General features: G+C 39.2%; 1 long non-coding RNA gene across 1 annotated transcript; it reads right to left on the bottom strand.

Annotated features, from left to right (window-relative positions):
* Positions 1-993: 993 nt before the first annotated feature.
* On the bottom strand, positions 994-9,337 carry LOC136690983 (uncharacterized). The gene is made up of 3 exons (XR_010801820.1): positions 9,146-9,337; positions 1,247-1,469; positions 994-1,146 (listed from the first exon to the last, which is right to left on the bottom strand). It is a non-coding gene; the product is annotated as an uncharacterized lncRNA (long non-coding RNA).
* Positions 9,338-9,612: the final 275 nt, after the last annotated feature.

Raw genomic sequence — 9,612 nt, 5'->3', positions numbered from 1 at the left:
CAGTAAAAAATAAAATAATAATAATGTAAATAACATGGGCCCTCTGCAGGAAGGGTTAATTCTGTGTTGAGCTGATAGAGAGCAATGGGTGTGAAAGCCCCCACTGTGACAATAATAAGTTGATATAAGTTTACAGCTACTGTAGCCTTGTAGCTTCAGTGTTAGTCTTAAAATATTTATTTAATAAATAACATTTGGTGTAAACTGCATGCTTTTTATTTTTTAAGAAACTTGAAGCATTTGTTTGCACTTCTGTTTTACACGGCTCTCTGCCCAACCTTTGGGACATAAGCCTGACATTAGAGCACAGCAGGATGATAAATGGGAGCGAACTGGGAACAAACAGGTAGGACAGAATAGGAGGAGGGAAAAATAGACTCATCGTGGTGTTTTAGTGACCCCGTTTAACCTCAGCCCCTATCAGTCTGGCATGATGACAGACTCCAGGCCTTCCCTTTCTCTCCCCTTCCCTTCATTCGTCTCTCTCTCTCTTCTGGAGCTGTGTTAGGGTGGAGAAAGAGATGCCATTAATCTCCTGTCAAAGGAGATTATGCTTCACTACAAAAGGCTAATGCAAAGTAAAAGATGTTTGACTCTTTACTGACACTGGACTTGGCATGGATTACTTCTATTACCTTATTTTGGTCTTACTTCATTTACATTCACAATCAAAGGTATGCCAAGCATTTAGAGGCTTTAATCTCAGACCTCTGTGGTTCAGATTAATGGGACAGGCAAATCCAGGGTTTGAGAGTCATTTGGCATTCAACCAAGTGTTTGGTTCTGTGAACTAAACTCAATAAAGCTGTTCAGTCCTGTAGCACAACACGTTTTTGTGTACAACTAACTCGATTTTATCCGTGTAACCATGTAAACTGTTTTCCAGGCTGTTCCCAAAATTCAGTAACAGAAGAAAACAACACCATTTTAAAAATGTTTATAATGACACCTGTAGGGGGCAGCATGATGGCACTGCAGATGGTTTTGCTGTCAAATAACTTCAGGATCTTGGAGTTCAACTCCCACCTCATGTATTTGCCCTCTTTTTCCTTTGGCTGCTCTCACGTCAGGGGTTGCCACAGTGGATCACCATCTTTTCACCATCCACATTATAGATTTGGCACAGTCTTTACGCCAGATGTGACACTACCCAAAAAAAAAATAAATAAAGACTTTAGAATGTGTTCAAAACAAGTCTTTGTAAAAATAAATGACAGAAGTGCATTTTTTTTTAAATGAAACTTACTTAGCTACTTGTTGTTATTGAAATGTAGGTCAGTCTAACACATCACCATCTCTCTAAAGCACCTCGCCAGACACATTTCCTTTCAAATGACTTAGATAAACAATTATGAACTGGAAACTGGAACTCTCCGGTCCTTATAGGACTGACAGCATGTGGGTCACTCAACTCTTATACTCTGGAATGGACTTAAGGGAAAATACTTGTGCAGGGAAGTCCAGTGTTCCTGTGAAAAGAAAAATATTAGTTATAATATCCTGATATGTAATTAACCAGGTAATTGTGCATATAGTATATATGTTTTGTAAATATGTTGGTTTTTTTGGGTGGGGGAGGCATCACCACAATAAATACTCACTTTTGGAATCTTCATTCCTAAGTTTGTAGTAATAATTAAATAATAATAATAATAATAATAATAATAATAATGATAATAATAACAACAATACATTTGATTTGTAATGCACTTTGCATTTCAAAGTACCTCTTTGACCAGAATGCTGCCCAAAAACGTACCTCCAGACCACCCAATCCACACTATCACAGTTATTTAAAGGCCAACTCTTAACACCATCTTAAATTTACAACAGTTTGATGTAAAGCATTAAATGCCAGCACTTGTTCAGCACAGTACTGAAACTGGACACCAGATTGTGGCTATGTCTATGTTTAATTGTATGTTATTCACTGTGGCAGTGTTTAGCTGCTAGTGAGCAATGAGGGTGAAAAGGATGGTGTAAGAATGAAGGCCACCAATAAATACATCATAGGGATTTTTTTTTTGAGAATCCTAGTGCTTATTAGCCAAGATTCTGTAACGATACACTTATGGGTTTGTACCACATTACCTATCTAAAACCTGCTAGTTCCTATAGTCGGTCTGTGGCCTAAAGCAGACTCCAGTAAGAGACCGTACAGAGGAATAATATGAGATGGCATTATATTGGGAAAGCACTGTGACACAGCACAGACAGCACTTAATTTATGGGGACACTCACAAACTAATACCAGCCTTCATGATTCCTGCCATAAAACTGACTGATGCCGCAAGAACCCGACTATAAACACGGCAACATGATACAAGCTGGAATTTATGTCTGAAATAATAAAACTATCACAATGAGAGCTGCTCAGTTCCTGTTTTATCCAAAATCACACTAGTTTCAGCACTGTCATGACGAGAAAAGACCACAGCATAAAAAAAACCATGTCAAACAACATTTACATATCAGAGAAATTTTAGCTTTCCAATGGAACGAATGAACAGACAAATGAATGAATAAAAAAAATAACCTTAGGTCACATCAGTGTTCACATGTACACAAGGATTTACTTTATTAAATAATGTCATTGTGCAAAGCAAGCTTATCAGTAAAAGCCTGATGGAAAAATGGATGGCTAAAATTGTAAAATAATACACAAGAATTGACATTTAACCACTTTCAATTAGTAAATTGTGTAGAAAGTTGATAGCTACTAATACTTTTTCAGGGTCTGGAGTTGTAATTGACAATGACTCTGTACATAGACCCGTGAACTTAATCCTAAACAGTACTGAAACTCCACTGGGACAGTCACTAGAATTGAATTTTAGACGTAATCCATGTCTCCAACAAAGTTCCCTCTTGCTGTGAATAAGAAATCTGGCACAGTTTTGAAATAGAAGCGCCTGATGTTTTCAATAAGCTGCATTCTGTTGATATAATGATGTGTCTTATTTTTAGGCACAGAGATCTTGCGGCGGAGCTGCTGCAAATTGCTAATGATGTCTGTCAGCTGTGATGTGATTTCGAATGATTTCAGAAAGCCAGATATTATGCTATTAAAGCTGTATTTCCTGCAGAATGTCTGGGTTTTCCACAGTGAAGTCATTATATGGCCGTTTTGCTTTTTGACATAAACACAGGAGAGAAAACTACTGGATAAAACTGATGTTGATTTTGGCTGCCTTTACTTATTAACTTCAAAAAAAAAAAGAAAAAAAGATTTTGGGGGTGAGGTGCAGAGGGGTGAGGGACAGGAACAGAAGATAAAAACCACGCGTCAATTTCAATTTCAAATGCTGCTTTAATGAATGTGATCAGAAGTTCCCTCTTTTTTTTCTGGTGTTGCAATTCTGCAATGCTCTTTTGTGGGCCATTTCAAGGCTGGAGTGGGACCCCTCTCTCTCGCTCTCTTTCTCTTCCTGAGAAAGAAGGTAGCTTTGGCCAAGGATAATGAGGCCCCCCGTCCAACCTCCATACACATCCCTGCTGTCTCTGAACTCCGGCAGCACGTGTGAAGAGTACAAAACCCTTAAAACCCCCCAAACACTCTTCGCGGCCCCTGTATCTCTCCACACTCTCAAGGTCTGGACCTGGGCAAATCCATTTAACTCGATTCAGCCGGATACAAGATCATTAAAAAAGTGATGCTGACGTTATTCTCACTAAAGGGACAAAGGGCATGAGAAGATAGAGCGGTGGATGAAAAAATGGAATGAGAAATCAAGGCCTAGGAATAAGGGTGAATGCACCACATCTTTATCTCAGTGCTCTGTTCTGTTTACTTAGAGATCAGATTCCACCCTGTGCAGCAAGGCCTTCACTGAAAAAGTTATTATGTATAAAAGCCAGCCATTTCTCAAAACTCCTGTAATGTTCACTTGAGGGAGGCTAGAAATGAAAGAACCTATTTTTTGAACAAATCTAATACAGCAGTAAAGCGACTTATAAGGCAGCGGTGTAACTAGGGTAATAACGTAGGCAAATTAATAAGGCTTCCTTAAATTTTTTATATAAGACTGATACTGTACTTTTTTCTTCATTGTGTCCTGATCTCCCTGTTTCACTGCTGCACTGACCATACAGGAAGATTGGGTAGCTCTACAATTACAGACTGCTGTCCATCTGATTCTCTGCATACTTGTTTTTCTGTGGTCAAGACATTCATAAATCCACCAGATTGAAGGTATTTATAGGGTCAGCACATTATATTTAAGCCAAAACGTACATCAACATTTGAATGTACATTAATCACAGTGCAAATACACAAGGTAATAAAGGTAATATATGTGAATAATGTGGGAGGTCTTAATTCAGTCAATTCCATTTTCTGACCCAAATTAGAATTATCTTCTAGAATCATAGTGTGTTAGTGTGCGTTGTGCTTGTACAAGTGGATCAGACACAACAGTGCTCCTGGAGTTTTTAACCATTGTGTCCACTCACTGTCCCCTCACTCTTACCTTGTTGGTCCACCTTGTAGATGTAAAGTCAGAAACGGTAGCCCATCCTTTGCTGCAGTTTGTGTTTATCATTTTCTTTCATTCTCCCTGTTGGCTGGTTATTTTTGATTAGAAGACTGTTCTCCGTCAGCAGTGACACTGAGGTGGTTAAAATTTAAACATCACATCACATCACTATGGTGTGGAAGAACAACACAAATGAGGGCTATCGAAGTGTGCAGAGCAACCACAATCTGTAATAGTTGAACTACAAAACTGATAAAACGAACGGTGAGGGTTAGGGTTAAGGTTAGCTAACCCTAGCTGAATGGAGGTGGCTTTAATGTTATGGCTGATCAATGTTTAAAGTATATATCATAGCAGGGAAATACAAATCTATCAGTATCATATAGGGCCAACAACAAAACAAATAAAACTAACAGTAGCTTTTCAGACGGAATTGAACGTGCTTCATGCTGTGGCTCAGACGCAGATGCAGAATGAATGCGACGCTGGAAAACAATAACAAAGGCGGCATGTGAAGTCCTCTCCACTAAAAAGACGCTGGTCAGAAGAGACATTTGATCGCCTGCTTTTTTTATGAATGACTAATGAAACTGCTTGTTATGCTCCATAACAGCCATGAAAAGCAAAGCAAAGTGACCTTCGCTACATTGCAGCGTTGCTGGAGGCAAAAGCCATTTCCACATCAAAGCAATGGCAGGCAATAAACTGAAAGAAATAACATTTGTCCTTTACTGCACTGATCAGTCACAGATAGGAGCATAAAAAAGGCCCAGAAAAAAAATGCATTTCCTTCACTTTTTCAAATAAAAAGGTGTTGAAATACACAACACATACGACTCACGCCTTCCTTTTAAGAAAACCATGCAGCCAACTGTTGCCTATTTAAAATGAATTGTTTTTGTGCCATCTCAAAAATAAAGGCATTCCCATTAAGCCTACAGCAAATTAGCCCCACACATCCACACTGATGTTATAAGGAGTGCTTTAGACCACACTTCTTCCTGAACACAGCAGGGTTCCTTGAGTTCATCTACATACTCTATATAATAAATACAGGGTGGGCCATTTATATGGATACACCTTAATAAAATGGGAATGGTTGGTGATATTAACTTCCTGTTTCAGGTATATGGTATATGGGAAGGGGAAAACTTTTCAAGATAAGTGGTGACCATGGCGGCCATTTGAAGTCGGCCATTTTGGATCCAACTTTTGTTTTTTCAATGGGAAGAGGGTCATGTGACACTATGGATACTGGAAGACTGTGCTAGCATTTCTCCTGCTGTGTGTTGCTATCAGTGTGTGAAGAGTGGGAGAAGAGGGTTGCATTGACAACCCAACACAATGGGCAGCACTTTGAACACATTTTATAAGTGGTCAGAAACTTGTAAATAACCCATGAAAGAATAAGGTTACGTTATAACCAAAAAAGCACACCATTGTTTTTCTTGTGAAATTCCCAATAAGTCTGATGTGTCACATGACCCTCTTCCCATTGAAAAAATGAAAGTTGGATCCAAAATGGCCGACTTCAAAATGGCCACCATGGTCACCACCCATCTTGAAAAGTTTCCCCCCTCCCATATACTAATGTGCCACAAACAGGAAGTTAATATCACCAACCATTCCCATTTTATTAAGGTGTATCCATATAAATGGCCCACCCTTTAGTCCATAGACCGCTTTGTAAGTAGTAAATTCAGTTAGTTTAAGGTGCACCCATTGTAGCGCACACAGCTCTTACCGTCTTTAGGGTAGCAGAAACACACCCCATCACAGGGCTTCATGCTTACACGTGTGATTTGACTGTGGGAGGAAACCTGAACACCTGGGGAAAACACAGGCAGAACACACCAAACACCTCACAGACATTCCCGAAGGAAAGGATAGAACCCATGACCCCAGAACCCTGGAGATGTGTGACCAAGACACTACCTGTTGTACCACCATGCTGCATTTGCTGTTCTAGAGCAGCCACAGAAGCCTAGTCTTAGCCAGAGATGCTCCATACGCATGTAAACCTTCAGTGCCTAAGATGGCCTCAGTTTCAGGATTCTGCCTGTTGCATTCTTATTGGCTGTCTGTAGATCTGCATATAAGCACTTCAGTGTATCTTTTTGTACCAGCTTAGACTAGTCCAACATGAATCATAAAGTCTGCCTCCTTTTACAAATCATGCCAAAATACCAGACTTGCGGTCCTTTTGCATTTGAGTCAAATTTCTTTTCCTGCTGTAGTAGGAACCCTTATAGCAAGGAGATGGCAGACCACTTTTGACCCACTGAGGGCAAAGTTGGAGGTCCACTAGTGTTTTATACAACCTTTTCTGGATGGACTGCTGCTGATTTAACAGAATTTTAGACAAAATGCCACATTTTAGCACTTTTCCATTCACAGTCCAATTTCCTATTTTCCCTTCATTTTCAGCATTTAATCATTTTATATCAGGCTTATACTCATTATTATATCTCTCAGAGTTGTTGGTAATATTTGTATTAATGTGTTTTCCAGAATAAAAGTCTCTGTGAATGTAAAATCTGTTTGAGGAGATTATAAATGAGTTCTATCCTGTACAGGACAGTAATCTGAGTGGTCCGATGGTGGACCAGCAGTGGTCTACAGTCAGTGGTGTGCCAGCCTTTTTATGCCAGTGGACCGGTATATGCTCACTGTCTGGGAAGCTCTTGGTCTCATTAAGCTGTGAAAGGTACCAGACTCTAGGGAGAGGAACACAAGCCTAAACTCAATACCACTGGGATGAGTTTGTGTTCTAGAACTAACCATCCAATACTTGACCTCACTAGTGTTTTCATGGCTGAATGCAATCAAACACTCACAGAAATGTTCCATCTAATGCAAATAATTAAATATAAGAATTCCATATAAATATTCCAATATGGAAGCAATCGTGTTAAAAGAACCACCATAGAACAGGATATGGGCCTATGTTCATGATGTTTATCCAATAAACTTTATTTCAGATGTTTCCTCACCATTTGCTAGCTTTAACGTCTGTTTGCCCTGGAAAAAAAGGTTCAGTGCTTGTACACCGCCCTAGCTCCATAAACAGGAAACAATCAAATGTGTTTGAGACAGTGTCTGGGGTCTGAACTACCCCAGACACTGTCTCTTTTTCTTGAGCGGCAGTAAAAACATGAAATGGCATTGGCATCTTACGTACAGGTGACAGTGGCATTCGCCAATGGCATGATATATATATATATATATATATATCCATCCATCCATCATCCACCCCTTATCCGGGTTATATATATATATATATTGTCCTATCCGAAAAGTGTAGGCTACTTCACCACTCCCCCTTTTCACTCAAGCGAACCAATCGGAGTAGGGGAGGGTGGGACTAGTTTGTGAACGAAACGCTTCTCGAAATTCTATGTAAGTTCTAGAAAAACAAAATCCCGGATGTTTGTGAAATTCCACCTGGACATTTTTTTTTACTCTAAAAAAAGGACATGTCCGAGTAAAAGAGGACGTCTGGTCACCCTAACTTATGACTTTCTGATTTAGGCTCATAACATATCACCATAAATAATCTAGATTTCCCCTAAATATTTTTTATTTGTCAGTCCTATGCAAAGATTTGACACCCCTGAATATGTTGTATTATTGGTTTTCTAAGTGACAATAAAGTAATAGCCTCTAGAGGGAACAAACGTCTGCACATTCTTAATTAATTAATTTGCAGGAAAGTCAAACGTGGCCAGGCACATTAAATATGTTTTATTCTAAAATATATATATATATATATATATAAAAATATATATAAATAAACAGATCACTAAATCTTAGGAATTACTAAATTAAAAGTTGTCTTTTTTAATTAACTATATTTGGAGTTAAAGTAGCAGAAATGTGATAACATAAAGGGCATTTATTTTAAAATGGCATAAAAGAATGCCTTGGTATTAAATGATTGAAACATTCAGATGGTGTACTATCATTTGTACATGAAATTGGTGAAGCATTCCTTTTTAATCGTTTAAGAGTTTTTTTTTTATCGTTTAAGAGCTTTTATTTTGAAATGTCACAACGTCTTGATATCTTCATGACTTGAGGCTTTTCTTTTGAAATCATTTCAACACACGCTCTTATGTTTAGGTAAGATATCGATGTCATTGTCACCCGAACGTAATTAAGTGCCGGTGCCTTTCCGTGTTATTACCGCTACTGTTTTTCTTTCAGCCCCGGTCAAGGAACAGCATGTGGAGGGTTTTGGGTGTTAGAGACCTCAGAAAGGTGAAAAGCTGAGAAGAGATGAGGACGTTGCTCTATTGGTCCGCCGTAGTTGGGTAACACTGATTTTGTGGCTATTTCAGAAGTATTATTAATGTGGATCTGTCTCCAAATTCGGGAGACTGCGTGAAATTAAACACAGACTGAAAGTGCTACAAATCTATACATCTTGAGTCACAAGTTCGTTTCTGTGATAATTCCAACAATGAATAAAAACTTCAACGAACAAGCGACTCGGCTCCTTTCTCAAACAGACCCTTCCACCTCAACGGCTCACTGAACTGAACCAATCAGCTCAGACTCAAAACCCCACCCCTGCTTCTTTCCTCCTTTCCTCAATCTGTCAGTCCGACATGACCACCCAAAACAAACAGAGCAGATTCCTCTCATTCTCTGAGGAAGTGTTCACTCACTCATTGTGTGGTTGACGGAGGTGTACTTGTAACAGGCCTGAGGTGAACTATTAGCTGCTGGACGCTCTTGACCTCCGCCTTCACTGCTGCAGCTGAAGAGACCCTGTCGTTTTTAAACGAACAGCTACAGATCCAGGTAATGGGAGACCTGCCCCAAAACATGACAGACGCAGTTTCCTTGTCCAATAATCATTAACCGAATCTGAGAATCCCACAACAACAGGAACAGGGATTTGTATTGTGCTGAAGCTCCTGGTAGCGTTTAATGGACCTTGTTCAGAAACGAAGGGATTAAGACACAAATCCACATCTACATTAAAACGACCAGTGATCTACACTCACTTGCAGAAAAACTGATTGATCAAACCCTGTAATGTGACCAGGGATGCTCACACAACTGCCTATACAAGCTAGAATATATGTGGAGACTTCATTATTTAATCATTCAGATTCATCGAAGACGTAAT

Source organism: Hoplias malabaricus, chromosome 3 (genome assembly GCF_029633855.1).
Source record: "Hoplias malabaricus isolate fHopMal1 chromosome 3, fHopMal1.hap1, whole genome shotgun sequence".
NCBI lineage: Eukaryota > Metazoa > Chordata > Actinopteri > Characiformes > Erythrinidae > Hoplias > Hoplias malabaricus.
The sequence above is the reverse complement of the archived record's forward strand: the minus strand, read 5'-3'. Positions and strand labels throughout refer to the sequence as shown.